Genomic DNA, 18,613 nt, shown 5'->3' with positions numbered 1-18,613 from the left:
AAGAAGGTCTCCCCTGAGCCTTGTCTTCTCCAGGCTAAACAACCCCAGCTCCCTCAGCCTCTCCTCACAGGGCTGTGCTCAAGGCCTCTCCCAGCCTCCTTGCCCTTCTCTGGACATGTTCAAGTGTCTCAACGTCCTTCTTAAACTGAGGGGCCCAGAACTGGACACAGGACTCAAGGTGTGGCCTAACCAGTGCAGAGTACAGGGGCACAATGACTCTCCACCCCAAATCTCCCCTGGTGCAAACTGAGGCTGCTTCCCCTTGTCCCATCACTTGTTACCTGGAAGAAGAGATCACGCCCCACCTTGTTAAAACCTCCTTTCAGGTAGTTGTAGACAGCAAGGAGGTCTCCCCTGAGCCTCCTTTTTCCAGGCTAAACAACCACATTTCCCTCACACAGTTCTGCTCTAGATCCTTCCCCAGCTTTGTTGCTGATCTCTGCTTGTTTGCTTGTTTATTTAAACAGTTCTTCCATTAGCATATTACAAATAGAATGAAACTTCAGCCTGTTATACCCACATCTGCACTGCTTCCTCAATGTTTAATCCTGCTCTTAGACAAGCAGTCCCAGGGAAAGTGATTGAGCTCATCAGTTGCCAGTCTGTAGAGAGGAGGCATCATAACCCCTTCTTAGCAACAGAGGAACCCAGAGCAGCTAATCACTTCATTAATGCTGCCAGGTTTTAGATAGACAGCAGAACTCATGGGTGCTATTCTCCATCAGAGCTCCTCCTGTTTTTCTAGGTATCATAGCTCTTGGTATCTTCTCTTTCAGAGAGTTCCCTGACTACAAAGAGACTGCAATTACAGAGAGTGTGTAGCAGTCAAGGGCTTTGTTCTGCATTCATCAGAGGCAGACGTCATGGTTTTTCCACCACTTAAAGCTTCCCTAAGCACATACTCTTGATCCTTGGTAGCTGCCTCTTCAAGGGAAGAGGTATTGCACATCCTGAGGTTGCTAATGAAGTTGAAGGTCTCATGCACATTGAGCTTACAGTTCAGAACAGGTTCCTTGCTATGCATGACTGCAGCAGCAGACAATGTAAGCCCACTAGTTCACAGCAAAATCCCCACAGCAATAAGCTCTGCTCTCCCACACGCTTTAACAGGCCCTCAGCGTCTCACCTATATGTGCTCCAGAAACAGGTTTAAATGGGTAGAAGCACCATTGCAGCCCGAAAAAGGAAGCTTGGATTTAATAAGAAAGGGCTTTTAAATTCTGATAAAAACATACTGTGGAAAAGAGGAAGATGTGAGAGCATCACAGACCCCACATTTTTCCTTTGCTTTCTCACACGACCATTAGGAATAAAGCAGAAAAGACAGGAGAAGATTTGCAGTGTGTGCTGTGCAGAGGAAATGATTTTCCCTAATCAGCACTTGTGGTAAAAACCCTTTTCACTCAAAGGGAAGGCTGCTCAAATATACCATTGCTGTGTTTTTCCTGTAGACCCACTCACATCACAACCTGTTCTCAAATGACAGAGGCGCCACTGCAGAAACACGGTAAGGGCAGAAGTGGATAAATACTGAAAACCAAAACATAGCACTTACTCTCCAGTGAGGATTCATAACCACATGAGAAGAGAAGAGAAGAGAAGAGAAGAGAAGAGAAGAGAAGAGAAGAGAAGAGAAGAGAAGAGAAGAGAAGAGAAGAGAAGAGAAGAGAAGAGAAGAGAAGAGAAGAGAAGAGAAGAGAAGAGAAGAGAAGAGAAGAGAAGAGAAGAGAAGAGAAGAGAAGAGAAGAGAAGAGAAGAGAAGAGAAGAGAAGAGAAGAGAGGAGAAGTAACCAGGTTGGAAAAGACCTTCGAGATCATCAAGTCCAACCTGTCACCCAGCACCATCTAATCAACTCAACCATGGCACCAAGTGCCTCATCCAGTCTCTTCCTAAACACCTCCAGGGATGGTGACTCCACCACCTCCCTGGGCAGCACATTCCAATGGCCAGTCTCTCTGTCTAAGAACTTCTTCCTAACATCCAGCCTAAACCTCCCCTGGCACAGCTTGAGACTGTGTCCTCTTGTTCTGGTGCTGGATATCTGGGAGAAGAGACCAACCCCCACCTGGCTACAACCTCCCTTCAGGGAGTTGTAGATAGCAAGAAGGTCTCCCCTGAGCCTCCTCTTCTCCAGGCTAAGCAACCCCAGCTCCCTCAGCCTCTCCTCACAGGGCTGTGCTCCAGACCCCTCCCCAGCTTTGTTGCCCTTCCCTGGACACCTTCCAGCAGCTCAACATCTTTCCTAAGCTGAGGGGCCCAGAACTGGACACAGGACTCAAGGTGTGGCCTAACCAGTGCTGAGTACAGGGCAGAATGACTTCCCTGCTCCTGCTGGCCACACTATTTCTGATGCAGGCCACGATGCCATTGGCTTTCCTGGCCACCTGGGCACACTGCTGGCTCATGTTCACCCTACTATCAACTAGCACCCCAGGTCCCTTTCTGCCTGACTGCTCTCCAGCCACTCTGTCCCAGCCTGTAGCACTGAGTGGGGTTGTTGAGGCCAAAGTGCTGCACCTGGCGCTTGGATTTCTTCAGTGCCTTCATGTTGGACTCTGCCCATCTGTCCAGCCTGTCAAGGTCCCTCTGCAGAGCTCTCCTACCCTCTAACACCTGCTCCCAACTTGGTGTTGTCTGCAAATTTACTGGTGATGGACTCAGTCCCCTCAAAAGGATGTCTGTGGCTGAGATGGCCTCATCCTGTGTTCACTGCAGCCTCGAGACAGAAAGCAGGGACAGCACAGCACCACTAGCAGCAGGTGAGTGATCATATCAGCATCACTCAAATGCAGCCCCTGGTAGTGCATAGCAGGCTGCTTTTTTTTTTTTTTTTTTTTTTTTTTAATACTGCTACACAGAAGAGCTACAAATGCAACAGTGAGCAAGGAAAGGAATCACAGAATCCTAGAATCAGTCAGGGTCAGAAGGGACCACAAGGATCACCTAGTTCCAACCCCCCTGCCATGGGCAGGGACACCCCACACTAGATCAGGCTGGACAGAGCCTCATCCAGCCTGCTCTTAAACACCTCCAGGGATGGGGTCTCAACCACCTCCCTGGACAACCCATTCCAGGGCTTCACCACTCTCATGGGGAAGAACCTCCTCCTCACCTCCAGCCTGAATCTCCCCACCTCCAGCTTCATTCCATTCCCCCTAGTCCTATCACTATCTGAGATCCTGAGAAGTCCCTCCCCAGCCTTCCTGTAGGCCCCCTTCAGATACTGGAAGGCCACAATGAGGTCACCTTGGAGCCTTCTCTTCTCCAGACTGAACAGCCCCAACTCCTTCAGTCTGTCCTCATAGGAGAGGTGCTCCAGCCCTCTGATCATCCTTTTGGCCCTTCTCTGGACACCTTCCAGCACCTCCAGATCCCTCTTGCAATAGGGGCTCCAGAACTGGAGGCAGTACTGCAGGTGGGGTCTCATCAGAGTTGAGTAGAGGGGGAGAATCACCTCCCTTGACCTGCTGGCCACACTTCTCTTGATGCAGCCCAGGCCCTGATTGGCTTTGCGGGCTGCAAGTGCACACTGAGAGCTCATGTTGAGCTTTTTGTCCACCAGCACCCCCAAGTCTCTCTCCTCAGGGCTGCTTTCCAGCCAGTCACTGCCCAGCCTGGATTTGTGCCTGGGATTGGAACCTGCCTAACCTCAGAGGGTTGCTAGTAGTATGCCAGGGTGCATGTTTCCAATGTGCTCCCTACCCTGATCTCCTGCCTCAGAGGGCTGCTGGAACCTTGTCTCTCCTGCCAGGCTGAGCACCTGTGCTCCCTGCTCCAGGCACTGGCAGTGCTGGAGTGCAGCTGAGGACAGCCAGGTCCTTGGAAGGACTGTCTAATCAGGCATTTTGCTATTTGGCACAAGTGACTGCATCAAGGGGAAGACGATTTTCATTCTGGTTCTTATCCAGACAGGACAGTGTTGCTTTGTGTTACCTGGAGAATGAAGCCTGCCCTTGCATTCACCGGGCAAGAAACTGTAGGGCTCTGAGTTGTCATCAGACTTCAGTCCTAGAGGTCTTCCAGAGGTCTATGATGACCAAGGGCTGACAGCCTGTTAAGTGGGTTTTGCTTGTCAGAATGCTGGTTTGATTTTAGTAATCCACAGTAGGTTCTCATGATGCTTGGTTTCTAAGATGCAGGCTTGCAAAAATCCTGAGAATTACTTCAATACAGTTGATTGGAGAGAGGGACAAATCTCACCCTGGAACATTTGTCTCTCAGTGCCCCCTTGGAGTCTGGCCCAAAACACTGACTCAGAAAAGAAAAAAACCAAAGCATCACAACTTGCTTTGCCTGGCTATCTTTGTGAGTTGCATCAATCAGCACCAGAACAAGAAGACACAGTCTCAAGCTGCATCAGGGGAGGCTTAGACTCCATATTAGGAAGAAATTCTTCATAGAGAGTTATTTGCCATTGGAATGTGCTGCCCAGGGAGGTGGGACGCCATCACTGAAGGTGTTTAGGAGGAGACTTGATGGGATGCTTGGTGCCATGGTTTATTTGTTTAGATGGTGTTGGATGATAGGTTGGACTCGCTCTCAAAGGTCTCTTCCAACCTGGTCTATTCTATTCTATTCTATTCTATTCTATTCTATTCTATTCTATTCTATTCTATTCTATTCTATTCTATTCTATTCTATTCTATTCTATTAACAGATTGGTCATGGAAGTGGTGGAGTCACCACACCTGGTGGTGTTCAAAAAACAAGTGGCACTTTGTGTCATGGTCTAGTGGGCATGGAGGTGTTGGATAGAAGGGAGAGGAGTCTCAGGGGAGACCTTATTGCTGTCTACAACTACCTGAAGGGAGATTGTAGCCAGGTGGGGGTTGGTCTCTTCTCCCAGGCACCCAGCCCCAGAACAAGAGGACACAGTCTCAAACTGCACCAGGGGAAGTTTAGGCTGGAGGTGAGGAGAAAGCTCTTCCCAGAAAGAGAGATTTGCCATTGGAATGTGCTGCCCAGGCAGGTGGTGGAGTCACCATCCCTGGAGGTATTCAAGAGGAGATTGGACGTGGCACTTGGTGCCATGGTTTAGTTAGTCATGAGGTGTTGGGTGACAGGTTGGACTTGATGATCCTTGAGGTCTTTTCCAACCTTATTGATTCTATGATTCTATTATTCTAAGGTTGGACTTGATGAGAGATCTTTTCCAACTTGATTCTATGACCTCTCCTGTGTTTCTAAGGCAAACCACACCCAGTGCCCCCTAAGAGCATGTAAATGAGGAGTTCATTAGAAACAGTGACATGCTGCTGTTTTGCAGACTGGCTTCCTACCTGCCATTTCCCCATGTGGAGAAGCACAGTGTCTGGAAGTGTGAATACCATTGTGACACAGATTTGTATATATGACGCAGCACTGGTTTCAGTGGGAGTCACAGCCAGAACAGAATTATACTCTGTCAAAAACAGAGCTGAAAGCACTACCTGCAATCAGCGCTCCTAGGCACTGCTATCCACTGCTGTGCTTATGGTTATGCTTCATTTTAAAGGCATGAGCTCTGCTGGGATGAAATTTTATACACCAGTTACAGTTGAGATCAATCTATTATGAAGATGACAACGAAGAAGAAGGAGAAGACAACGACTATGTTCTTAGAATGTGCTCTTAGTTCTAAGACTAGCAATAAGAAAGTAAGCTTTTTCTACCTTTTTCTGAGGTTGTGCCAGTGGATTTTTACCAGGCTCTGGCTTGTTTCTGTGTTGGAACAAGAAATTAAATGGTCAGAAGAGTATTGTCAGGGCCTTTGCCTTTTGTGATCCTTTGAGAAAATAAACATGTGTGTAGAAAGCATTAGCTGGTAGCAGTTTACATGTGCTCAGTAGAGGGACCACACAGAAAGCTTCCAAAACTTCCATCTGCAGCAAGGTTGTGCTGGCAGCCTGTGGACTGGTCAGTGCTCACGCTGGAGTAGTTTGCTTGCCAAACACATAATTTTTTTGGCAGATTTGCTCATTTAGAGACAGCTATGTGTCTGTCCTTTCTGATGCATCAATGCTCACTCTAGTGTACGCACAAATCAGACAGCAACATGGGAAGTGCAAATTCTGGGCTTTCAGGAAGCAAAGCTCAAAAGGACTCAATTCCAGAAACCTGCCAAGTTGACATTTGAAGGTGGGAGGTGGGGGTTAAGGACAAAACAAACAAAAGCCCCAAAGCTTAAAACAAGAACCAAACCTGAAAACATTAGAAACTCAAACCTAAATGTGGTGTCCAGCTTTTGCTTTGTTTCTTTTCCCTTCAAATCTAGAAAAGAGTGATTTTCTGTAAGTGCAAGCCATGGGACTTTCCCCTTTACAGGAGTATTACACTGTTGATAGAAACCCTTGCACCTCTGGTACATGGGTACCTTTTACTTGGTTATGCCTTCCTTCAGAGGCACCATCCACCTGCTACAACACTCAGATGAGCCTGTCTGTTGAATTCAGCTTCTCTCTCCCTACAACTTGTCTTCCACCTAGGACATGGGGAAGGCTGAGGGGAGACTCACAAGATGCCATGAGAAGAGACAAAGCCATCGTGCAGCACAGGTGCTGTGTTGGGCCTGTTTGGCAGGTGTGCTGCCTGTGCCCATAACAGGTTCCCTGTCCGGTGTCCCACAGCCAAGCCTTGGTTTTCAGAAGTTTGAAACATTTAGATGAAGTCTGCACCACTGTGAGGACCTTTAGAAGGTTGCAATTACCATCAGCAAGTCTAGGATTGCCTTTCGAAATAAGCCTCAGTTTCAAGCTGTGCCAGTGGAAGTTTAGGCTGGAGGTGAGGAGAAAGTTCTTCAGAGAGTTGTTAGCCATTGGGATGTGCTGCCCAGGGAGGTGGTGGAGTCACCATCCCTGGAGGTGTTCAAGAGGGGAATGGACATGGCACTTGGTGCCATGGTCTAGTCATGAGGTGCTGGGTGACAGATTGGACTTGATGATCTTTGAGGTCTTTTCCAAGCTTATTGATTCTATGATTCTATGAAGCAAACATGTCTGGAAGACATATCCACAGGCCAGTGTTAATGGTATGAGCTTCAACAACGCCGAGTGCCAGGTCCTGAGCGTGGACCACATGCAATGCTACAGCCTTGGGGAAGTGTGGCTGGAAAGCTGCCTGGCAGAAAGGGTCCTGGGGGTTCTAATCAACAAGTGGCTGAATGTGAGCAAGCAGTGTGCCCAGGTGCCAAGAAAGCCAACAGCATCCTGGCTGGGATTAGAAATGCTGTGTCCAGCAGGAGTAGGGAGGTGATTGCCCCCCTGTACTCAGCTCTGGTGAGGCCACACCTCAAGTATTGTCTTCAGTTTTGGGCACCTCAATACAAGAGAGATGTGGAGGTGCTGCAGCCAGTGCAGAAGAGGGCAAGGAAGCTGGGGAAGGCCCTAGAGAATAAATCTGATGAGGAGCGACTGAGGGAGCTGGGGATGGTTAGTCTGAAGAAGAGGAGGCTAAGGGGAGACCTCATGGCTCTCTACAACTACCTGGAAGGATGTTGTGCAGAGCTTGGCGCTGGTCTCTCCTCACAGGTAATCAGTGATAGAAAAAGAGGGAACAGCCTCAAGCTGCAACTGGGTAGGTTTAGACTGGACATCAGGAAATAGGAAAAAAACTTTCCCAGCAAGAGTGGTCAGGCATTGGAATGTGCTGCCCAGGGAGGTGGTTGAGTCACCAAAAGTCATTGGTGCTTGGGGATATGTTTCAGGGGTGAACTTTGAAGAGTAGGGTTAATGGTTGGACTTGATGATCCCAAGGGTCTTTTTCAACTGGAATGATTCTGTGATTCTGTGAGGTCTCCTGAGCACTCAGCCCTGTGCAGGCTACAATAGGACCATTGAGCAGTGGATGTCCAGCATTGACAACCCTCTTGGGTGAGTGTGGCTTTGTAGTAGGCTCATGGAGCCTCAGACTCGCTCCCTCACACTCTAGTGAGACACTGGCACCATGCATGTTCCAGCATCAGCACCCTGCTATCACTGCCACAGATCTCCCACACAGCAGCCATGCCCCTGCACACCTCTGGGTGCTGGCCATGCTGTTTTGGTCTCTCCCCTGCAGCAGTCTTCTCCCTCCACAACCATCCAAAGATGCCTTTAAACCAGGTGGGGAGATCTCACCTGTAGTCATGTCTCTTTTTTTGCTGCAACAAACTCACCATCAATTAATCAAAACTGCCATCCTCTGGAATTTCTGAATGGCAGAGGGCAAGCTGGGAGCAAAGCATCTTACAGCTACTCTCTGAACACACAGGGTTGCATTCTGTGCTGCTGAATTTCATCCTGTTCCCCCTATTCCAGTTGATGCCATCAGCTCTTGTGCTGTAGCCTATGGAACCTCTGCAGTGACTAACCCTTCAAATCTGACTGAATCTGATTACAGCTTGTTTTCCTGCTGGGCAAACAAGATCACCCCTTTGAAGAGCATTGTTAATAACCCCTTTCCACTCTACTCACTTCCAATGAGACTCAACCTCCTGACATAATTTTTTTAGATAAATCCTTACAACACTCACATTAATTTCTTGTGCTCCACTTTAATGGTTTTGCCTGTAGCACTGGAAGAACTGCCTTTCTGAAGCCCTCTGTCTACACAGTTAATCATCATATCAAAATAAACCTACTGAGATAGACTGGCACAAAATAGCCTTGGTAGACTCATTTTGTGCTTTATCTCATTTCCCATTTACTGAGATGAGGCTAGTTTGCTACATCTAAGTGCAGGGCTGTACACATTGGCCACAACAACCCCATGCAGTGCTACAGGCTGGGGTCAGAGGGGCTGGAGAGTAGCCAGGCAGAAAAGGACCTGGGGGGAGTGGTTGAGAGTAGGCTGAACATGGCCAGCAGTGTGCCCAGGTGGCCAGGAAGGCCAAGGGCATCCTGACCTGCATCAGAAATAGTGTGGCCAGCAGGAGCAGGGAAGTCATTCTGCCCTGTACTCAGCACTGGTTAGGCCACACCTTGAGTCCTGTGTCCAGTTCTGGGCCCCTCAGTTTAGGAAAGATGTTGAGATGCTGGAAGGTATCCAGAGAAGGGCAACAGAGCTGGGGGGGGGGGGGGGGGGGGTTGGAGCACAGCCCTGTGAAGAGAGGCTGAGGGAGCTGGGGTTGCTTAGCCTGGAGGCTAAGGCTCAGGGGAGACCTTCTTACTGTCTAAAACTCCCTGAAGGGAGGTTGTAGCCAGGTGGGGGTTGGTCTCTTCTCCCAGGCAACCAGCACCAGAACAAGAGGACACAGTCTCAAGCTGTGCGGGGGGAAGTTTAGGCTGGAGGTGAGGAAGAAGTTCTTCCCAGAAGGAGAGATTGGAATGTGTTGCCCAGGGAGGTGGTGGAGTCACCATCACTGGAGGTGTTTAGGAGGAGCCTGGATGAGGCACTTGGTGCCATGGTTTAATTGATTAGATGGTGTTGGGCGATAGGTTGGACTTGATGATCTTGAAGGTCTCTCTTCTCCTTGGAGATCCCAGCTCACATACATCTCCAGTCTCAGTTTCTTAATTATAACAATGACCTTTGCTATGGTCCATTCAGCTGGTAGAAATTCTTACCACCATACTGTGTTTTCACATGCCTGTTCCCATCATCCACCCCCACCCCCCTTTTCTGCAAGGGGAACATCAGCTCTTCTAGTTTGATTCCTCCTGGCCTTGGTACAAGGCACCCAAGTGTTCCTCATATCAGCTTCAATTATGGCTGGACACATTTGTGTCAGTTCAAGCATGGCTTCACAGGTTTTACTAACATAGTCAAGACAACTTAAGCCATGCATGGTTAGGTTATATCAAAGTGGTTGGCATGTCAGGGATATTCAGTGGAAAAAATGAGAAGACACTGGAGACTGAGGATGGGATAAGCATTTCACTTCCCAAGCACCAGACCCAGTGCAAGCAGATGACTGAACAGCATGCAAAAAGATCCCACACTCCTCTGCTTCTTACAGCTCCCCAGCTACTCCAGCATGACAGCAGCCTTGACAGACCGGAGACCAACATGCTTCCCACACCCTGCAAGTGCCTGCTCTGACACAAAACTTGATGCCTGAGCTCATGCCCTTGTCACATCCATGTCAAGCAAGAAGCTCTCCTGCACTCCTCCTGCTGAGGGTGTGGAGTGGAGCACAGAACAAAAGTGCAAGTAGTATTTTCACCTCTGCTCCAAGAAGTGGCTGCTCAGTAGTGCGGAGCCACTGTCATTGGGGGCCACGGTCCTTAGCACTACTGGACCTACAAAAGGGGCAGAATCCTTATTCCCATGCCTCTCTCTCTCCTGGAGCTGTGATCTTCTCAACTTCCAACTGACTTTTGACAACATGTGGTCTGACATATATCACCAATCAAATAGATTTACTTTTCCCCCAAACCGGATCCTCTACAGTATCTTTGCATCTCTGTGCAGCCACATACCTGGCAGATCAGTGACAGACCATCTCCTCCCAGATCATGAATAGAATAGACTAGACTACACTAGACTACATAGAATTCACCAGGTTGGAAAAGATCTTTGAGATCACCAAGTCCAACCTAACACCCAACACCATCTGATCAACTAAACCATGGCAATAAGTGCCTCATCCAGTCTCCTCTTAAACACCTCTAGGGATGGTGACTCCACCACCTCCCTGGGCAGCACATTCCAATGGCAAATCTCTCTTGCTGGGAAGAACTTCTTCCTCACATCCAGCCTAAACCTCCCCTGGCACAGCTTCAGACTGTGTCTTCTTGTTCTGGTGCTGGATGTCTGGGAGAAAAACCCAACTCCCACCTGGCTACAACCTCCCTTCAGGTAGTTATAGACAGCAAGAAGGTCTCCCCTGAGCCTCCTCTTCTCCAGGCTAAGCAACCCCAGCTCCCTCAGCCTCTCCTCACAGGGCTGTGCTCCAGACCCCTCCCCAGCTTTGTTGCCCCTCTCTGGACACCTTCCAGCAGCTCAACATCTTTCCTAAACTGAGGGGTCCAGAACTGGACACAGGACTCAAGGTGTGGCCTCACCAGTGCTGAGTACAGGGCACAATGACTTCCCTGCTCCTGCTGGCCACACTATTCCTGATGCAGGCCAGGATGCCTTTGGCCTTCTTGGCTACCCGGGCACACTACTGGCTCATGTTCACCCTACTGTCAACCAGTCCCCCCCAGGTCCCTTTCTTCCTGGCCGCTCTCCAGCCACTCTGACCCCAGCCTGTAGCACTTCATGGGACTGCTGTGGCAAATGATCTTGAATGCTATCTCTGTTTAAAGAGGAAGAGGTTTCTTAGTAGTTTCTTTTGCCTAGTGCTTGCTACTTCCTTTCTGCCAGACTAAGACCCTTGTGGGAACACACCAGAGGGCTAAGCACAGCACTTCACTGTTTTTGGTGACCTCCTCCAAAAGCTTTGCTCCCCTGGGAGTTCAGGTACATGCATGGTGTGAGGGCAAATCTGGAACAGAGGGGGCTAGCAGTTGATGTACTTGCAACAACTCCCAGCTCCTCTTTCCAGGAGGAGTGCTCTGTGCATCAAGGCAATGTCAGCATGGAACTGCATCACACAAAGTGCGTAAGTACGGAACGGATGCAGGCTGATATCCGTTGTCGGACCAACGGATAAAACAGAGGGTTCAGTGATCTCATTCATGTGTTCCTCTTCTGCCACACGCCAGTACTTCCCAATTCTCTGAAATTCAATTAATGAAGAATCAAATGCAGAAGTAACCTTTCAAATGTGATATTATGCTGTCTCGAAGCCCTTTACCACTAACTCTCATGCCCTTTTGCTCTTTTGGCACATGCCCAAAAGCAGGAGTCATTCCCAGGAACTGCAGTGTTTTAAAGGAAGGTAATGAAGAAACAGCCAGAAGAGAAAGGCAGGAGAGAAGGCTCAGGTCACAATCCAGCTGTAGAGAAATCCCTGTGGTGGAAAATAACCACCCAATTCAATTAAAGCCACCACTGGGCTTTTCCTAACCTTTCATAACTAGGATTTTGCCTAGTCTCAGTTTAAGTAATTCAAGCTGAGGAAAGTCATCCTTCAGCCTGGCAGGTCCTGGTGCTATGAACATTCCCTGATAAGCGAACAGGCATTTCTGAGCACCACTTCCATCCACCTGCTTCCCCAGACCTCAGATAACACTTCCAGCTCTTCCTTCTCAAGTTTAGCTCTCATGCCTGTACAAAACCTGTGATTCCCTTAGGCAGCTTGAATACACTTGCAACTTGCTGGCAGAAGAAAGAGGAGACCTTACTCCCCGCTCGAGCCAAACCACAAGTCCACAGAACCTGTCCAGTACTGCTTCACTGGTGTCCCCAGGCTCAAAAGCAGGACTTGAAGCATGCTGGGGGGGGTCCCCGTGCACACACACAGCTGTTTACCAGCATGTCAGCCATAAACTGAAAGAGTTTGCAGATCCTTTTGCTAAATGTGGATATGGAAGAGGTGATCACAGCCCTCAGCACACCCAGGAGGTGTTCCCTATGTCACTGACCTTGCTGGCCGTCGCAAGCTTGGCAAAGCAGTCCTCTCTGTGGCGAAGCAGTTATCCTGGTTATCTGCCACCCTGCAGAATTATGGTAGTTTGATACACTTAGACTCAAGAAACAGTGTTGTCTGGTTGGTTGGTTTTAATTTTCTTTTACATTTGTGTTAAAGAGGGCTTTTGGAAGCATCCTGAGGAGACTGGCAGACGCCACAGTGTACAGATCACACTGATTTCCCACTGTTTCTATTTTGCACTGGATAGAGAGCCAGACCCATTCTCAGACAGTTAGTGGAAGGAAGCAAGCCTGGAAAGGAAGAGGAAGATATTTTTGTAATTAAGCCTGATCTCTCAAATAAGAGGCCAAAGTCCAGTATGCCCTAAAACAAATCTGACTGATGACAGGCACCTCTTCTGCTGGCTTCAGCCAAGCCCTATTCCTCATACAGTCCCATGTCTAGGCCAAAGCATCTCCACAACTATCTTCACCTTAGGCCCAGACTGTCTTTGCAGACAGGGCTCTGGACAGGATAGAGGGAGGTGAGTCCCCCAGCTCCCTGTCATCACCATGACAAGTCAGGCAACAAGCAAGGGTCACCACCCTACAAGGGTTAACTGGAGAAAGCAAGGCCCTGCTGTGACTAGGATGAAGAAGTGCAAAGGTGCCACTGGGTGCCCATCATCTGCTGCAAACATCCAACCAGAGTGACTGAAGCAGCCCTGAGCATCCTGTGACTGCATTATTGCTCTCTACAACTGCCTGAAGGGAGGTTGTAGCCAGGTGGGGGTTGGTCTCTTCTCCCAGGCAACCAGTGCCAGAACAAGAGGACACAGTCTCAAGCTGCGCCAGGGGAAGTTTAGGCTGGAGGTGAGGAGAAAGCTCTTCACAGAGAGAGTTGTTAGCCATTGGAATGTGCTGCCCAGGGAGGTGGTGGAGTCCCCATCCCTGGAGGTGTTCAAGAGGGGATTGGACATGGCACATGGTGCCATGGTTTAGTCATGAGGTCTGTGGTGATGGGTTGGACTTGCTGATCTTTGAGGTCTCTTCCAACCTTGGTGATAGTGTGATACTGTGAAAATGAATGGGGTTGAGAGCCCCGGAAGATCCTGTGGAAAGCTAATTTTGAACATGGGGGGCACTAAGAAGATGATAGGAGAGGTGAAAAATGAGAATTTCAGATGTTCCCTCACAGTGCCATTTTAAGGACAGCTGTAGGATCTAGAACAGGCACACTGCTGTGTTTAAGAATCATAGAATTGAATCCCATGAAGTTCACCTGGGCCCACCTCTCCATCTTGTCCAGGTCCCTCTGGATGGCATCCTGTCCCTCTGGTGTATGGACAGCACCACTCAGCTTGGTGTCATCTGCACACCTGCTGATGGTGCACTCAATCCCACTGTCTGTGTCATTGATAAAAATATTAAACAGCACAGGTCCCAGTACAGACCCCTGAGGGACACCACTTGTCACTGCTCTCCATCTGGACTTCGAGTCACCGCCCACCATCCTCTGGATGCAACCATCCAGCCAATTTCTTATCTACTGAACAGTCCACCCATCAGATTTGCATCACTCCAACTTGGTGAGCAGGATGTTGTAGGGTACAATATGCCCCCACAGCAAGAGGGTGCACCATGCATTTCTTACATTCACCTTCTTACAGCTCTTGGCCTGAAGGTCTCCTGTAGACCTCAGGAAGTATCCCACAGGATCTAAACCAGTATGTAGCTGAAGCATTGCAATGCTACCCTTCACAGTCCCTCTGCACAGGAGCTTTCAACCCTGGGCTCATCCAGAAAGGCAGATGTTTTTCTTTCCCAGTCAGAAAGAATTACCCTGTTTTTCTCCCAGATGAATATGGAGGAAAATTCTGAGTCTAAGTGAGTGCTAACCACAGTGTCCAACACATGGCAGGCACACACTGTCGAGTTGCTCCAGGGTGGTACTTTCCAGAAAGCATAATCTGGCCATTGGTCCACCACAGCCCACATCTTCTTTAGAAAAAAAACAACACAAAAGCACAACAAAAACTCAAAAAAAAGGTTCCACGTGGTGAGTATTTAACATTTGGCATGGCCCAGCACTAGAAGGCCATCCTTGCAAATGGGGAGCTGTCCTGCCTGCCTCCCAGTGCCATAAGCACAGGGCAATACTGCCTTGCACTATCTCAGAGCTGGAGGTGCTTTCAGACAGACAGCACTCTTCTCACCCACCCTGTGGGCATTCTGTGGGACTTCCACAAGGAAATCCCTTTGGGATCAAAGCACACATTGAAGCCTGAAGATTGCTGCTCTCTTTATGTCAACTCTGCAGAATCCTTCTGATGATTCCTTCTGCTGGCTCATCATCTGCTGGCTGTTTGTTAGCAACGATCCCTCAACACTTTTCTGTGATGGATCTCAGTTGCCACTTAGCTGCATTGTGAATCTTGGTTTGATTTTTTAGGAAGTTGAAAGAACTCAGGAAGCAGGAGGAAATGACCAGATCCAAAGAGCTCAGTGTCTCAGACATTTTGTGCTGTTGCAGAAGTATTTCCCCATCTTCCTGTCCGTTTGGGGAACCCTGTAACTTTCTTATCTGTTCCTTTGCCCTGCAGGCTGAATCACAATCCATTCCTCACAGATAGCCAGTGACAAGCAGGAGGGGTTTTTCCTCTCATGGGCCCAAATCTGAGGAGACTAATCCCCTGCTTTGCTTGTAAGCTCTGCACCTAAACCAAGTAAATTCTGAGTTGTTCTCTATAAACCAGAAAGAAGCAGAGAAGCAAAGGTAAGCAGGCACCACTGGCACTGTTGAGACACAGCAGCTTCTTTCCCCACTTCCTTTTCTGTTACTATTTTCTCTACTACATGCTTCTCACAGTCCACATTTGCAGTGAGGCACAGAGGAGCAGCAGATATCTGAATAGGCAGAGCATACTGAACCAACACAGCTGCTGGGGAGGACTGTCCTGTGCAGCCCTGCACTCAGCTACCTGAAATCCCCCAGGACCCCACTCCAACCTGCAGCTCTCACCCCCAAATTCCCCAGGGACTCTGCTGTGACCCAATAATACATTCCTGATGGCCCTGAAAACCCCCAAAGCTGCAGCTTAAAAACTACCATGGATTTCTCCCACAGGCACAGTGGGGAGTGTGTGTGTGTGTGTGTGTATTTCTTTTCCTTCATGTAAAAGGTGCTGGTAGGTGAAGGCTGAGGTGAACTGGGGCTTTGAAGACCTGGCATGTGTCATGTCAAGAGACCATTGGTTGATAAAAAGATTTGGCCTCCACAAAATGCAGTCCCAGCCATGCTCCTGTTTCTTGTTCCTGCTTCCTTGTTATGTCCCTTCCTCACCCATTCGTTAGATGCCCTCATCTGCCTAACCACTACCATGATTAAAATAAATGATAAAGAAAGCAATGGGATCACCAAGCGCCTTGAGATGCAACGCAAAGCAGCATCACTAGACACAGTAAAGAATAGCCCTGGTTTGGAAGAGGCTGGAGCACCTCTCCTGTGAAGGGCTGGAGCACCTCTCCTATGAGGACAGGCTGAAGGAGTTGGGGCTGCTCAGTCTGGAGAAGAGAAGGCTCCGAGGTGACCTCATTGTGGCCTTCCAGTATCTGAAGGGGGCCTACAAGAAGGCTGGGGAGGGACTTCTCAGGATCTCAGGTAGTGATAGGACTAGGGGGAATGGAATGAAGCTGGAAGTGGGGAGATTCAGGCTGGATGTGAGGAGGAAGTTCTTCCCCATGAGAGTGGTGAAACCCTGGAATGGGTTGTCCAGGGAGGTACTTGAGGCCCCATCCCTGGAGGTGTTTAAGACCAGGCTGGATGAGGCTCTGGCCAGCCTGATGTAGTGTGGGGTGTCCCTGCCCATGGCAGCGGGGTTGGAACTAGACGATCCTTGTGGTCCCTTCCAGCCCTGACTGATACTATGATACTATGACATCACCATGGAGTTGATTTTGGCCACACTGAAGGCAGTGGGGAGAATGCTGCCCCAAAACACCAAGGCACAGGGAAGGCACATAGGCAAAGGCTCATAGTAAAGGCTGGAGGCTGTGCTCAGGCTGCAGTGAATTAATGCTGAAATAGTAGGAGAAAGAAAAAACAAGGCTGAGGAAAGCCTCTGCAGAGTCTCCTCAAAGCACAGACATTGAGTTGGGCCTATAGACCATGCCCTCCTCTCAGCCTGGAGACAGATTCTTCGGCAGGGGCTCAGCCCAGAACAGGGCTGCACATTCAACTGCTGGCCCAATACATTCATAGAATCATAGACTTGTTTAGGTTGGAAAAGACCTTTAAGATAGTAACAACCTTTAACACAGCATTGTCACCTCCACCATTAAACCATATCCCTAAGCACAACATTTCCAATTCTTTTAAACACCTCCAGGGACAGTGACTCCTTCACCTCCCTGGGCAGCCTGTTCTTAGGCTTGACATCCCTTTTGGTGAAGGAATTTTTCCTAATGTCCAACCTAAACCTCTCCTGGTGCAATTTGAGACCATTTCCCCTTGTCCTACCACTTGTTACTCGGGAGAAGAGACAAATATCCACCTTGCTACAGCCTCCTTTCAGGTATTTGTAGAAAGCAATACCACCCCCAGCCCCCTTTGCTCCAGGCTAAACAATCCCAGCTCTTTCAGCAGCTCCTGGCAAGACTTGTTCACCAGTTTCATTGTCTTTCCCTGATGCACTCCAGCAACTCAGTGTCTTTCTTGAAGGGCCCAAAACCCAAACCAGTATTTACAGAATACAGAATTAACCGGGTTGGAAAAGATCTTTGAGATCACCGAGTCCAACCTATCACCCAACACCATCTCATCAACTAAACCATGGCACCAAGGGCCTCATCCAGGCTCCTTTTAAACACCTCTAGTAATGGTGACTCCATGACCTCCCTGAGCAGCACATTCCAATGGCCAATCTCTCTTGCTGGGAAGAACTTCTTCCTAACATCCAGCCTAAACCTCCCCTGGCACAGCTTGAGACTGTGTCCTCTTGTTCTGCTGCTGGATGTCTGGGAGAAGAGACCAAACCCCACATGGCTACAACCTCCCTTCAGGGAGTTGGAGACAGCAAGAAGGTCTCCCCTGAGCCTCCTCCTCTCCAGGCTAAGCAACCCCAGCTCCCTCAGCCTCTCCTCACAGGGCTGTGCTCCAGACCCCTCCCCAGCTTTGTTGCCCTTCTCTGGACACCTTCCAGCAGCTCAACATCTTTCCTAAACTGAGGAGCCCAGAACTGGACACAGGACTCAAGGTGTGGCCTAACCAGTGCTGAGCACAGGGCACAATGACTTCCCTGCCCCTGCTGGCCACACTATTTCTGATGCAGGCCAGGATGCCATTAGCCTTCTTGGCCCCCTGGGCACACTGGCAGGCTCATGTTCAGCCTACTCTCAACCAGTCCCCCCAGGTCCCTTTCTGCCTGGCTGCTCTCCAGCCACTCTGACCCCAGCCTGTAGGACTGCCTGGGGTTGTTGTGGCAAGGTATAGAACCTGGCACTTGGATGTGTTCAATCTCCTGCCCTTGGACTCTGCCCATCTGTCCAGCCTGTCGAGGTCCCTCCGCAGAGCTCTCCTACCCTCTAACAGATCAACTCCTGCCCCCAGCTTGGTGTTATCTGCAAATTTACTAATGATGGACTCAATCCCCTCATCCAGATCCTCAATGAAGATATTGAACAGGGTGGGGCCCAGCACTGATCCCTGGGGGACACCACTGGTGCCTGGCTGCCAGCTGGCTGTGGCACCATTCACCATCACTCTCTGGGCTCAGCCTCCAGCCAGTTCCTGACCCAGCTCAGAGTGCTGCTGGCCAAGCCAGGGGCTGATAGCTTGGCCAGGATGTGGCTTCACCAGTGCCAAGCACAGCACTAAGAAACACACCGAGAGAAAACAAGGGAAATCTTTAACTTTTTGCTGTTTAAAAGGTAAAGGAGTCATTTCCATGTGGTGACTAAATTTCCACGTGGCAGCTTTGTTGCCGAGTCGACTGTTGTGCTTCTGAGAACACCAGGAGAGAGGCAGTCCCAAACTGCCCCCCCAGCTCCTGCCTGCGTAGCCCAGGGGCCAAGGCCGCCGGCAGCGCTGGGCACAGCGCGGCCACCGCTCGGAAGGCAGAGGGCGCGGCGGCGCGGGACGGCGCGGGCGCTGCGCCCGGCTCTTCCGGGAGCCACACCCCGGCGCCCGGCGGGGCAGGG

At 49.6% G+C, this 18,613-nt stretch overlaps 1 protein-coding gene across 1 annotated transcript in view; it reads right to left on the bottom strand.

The window, feature by feature from the left end:
- CD80 (CD80 molecule) overlaps window positions 1–18,613 on the bottom strand; it is a 57,113-nt gene that overhangs the window by 35,039 nt on the left and 3,461 nt on the right. The window lies entirely within an intron of this gene.

This window comes from Melanerpes formicivorus, unplaced genomic scaffold (assembly GCF_026170545.1).
Source record: "Melanerpes formicivorus ecotype bairdi unplaced genomic scaffold, bMelFor1.0.p_v2 SCAF_11, whole genome shotgun sequence".
NCBI classification, from domain to species: domain Eukaryota; kingdom Metazoa; phylum Chordata; class Aves; order Piciformes; family Picidae; genus Melanerpes; species Melanerpes formicivorus.
The sequence above is the reverse complement of the archived record's forward strand: the minus strand, read 5'-3'. Positions and strand labels throughout refer to the sequence as shown.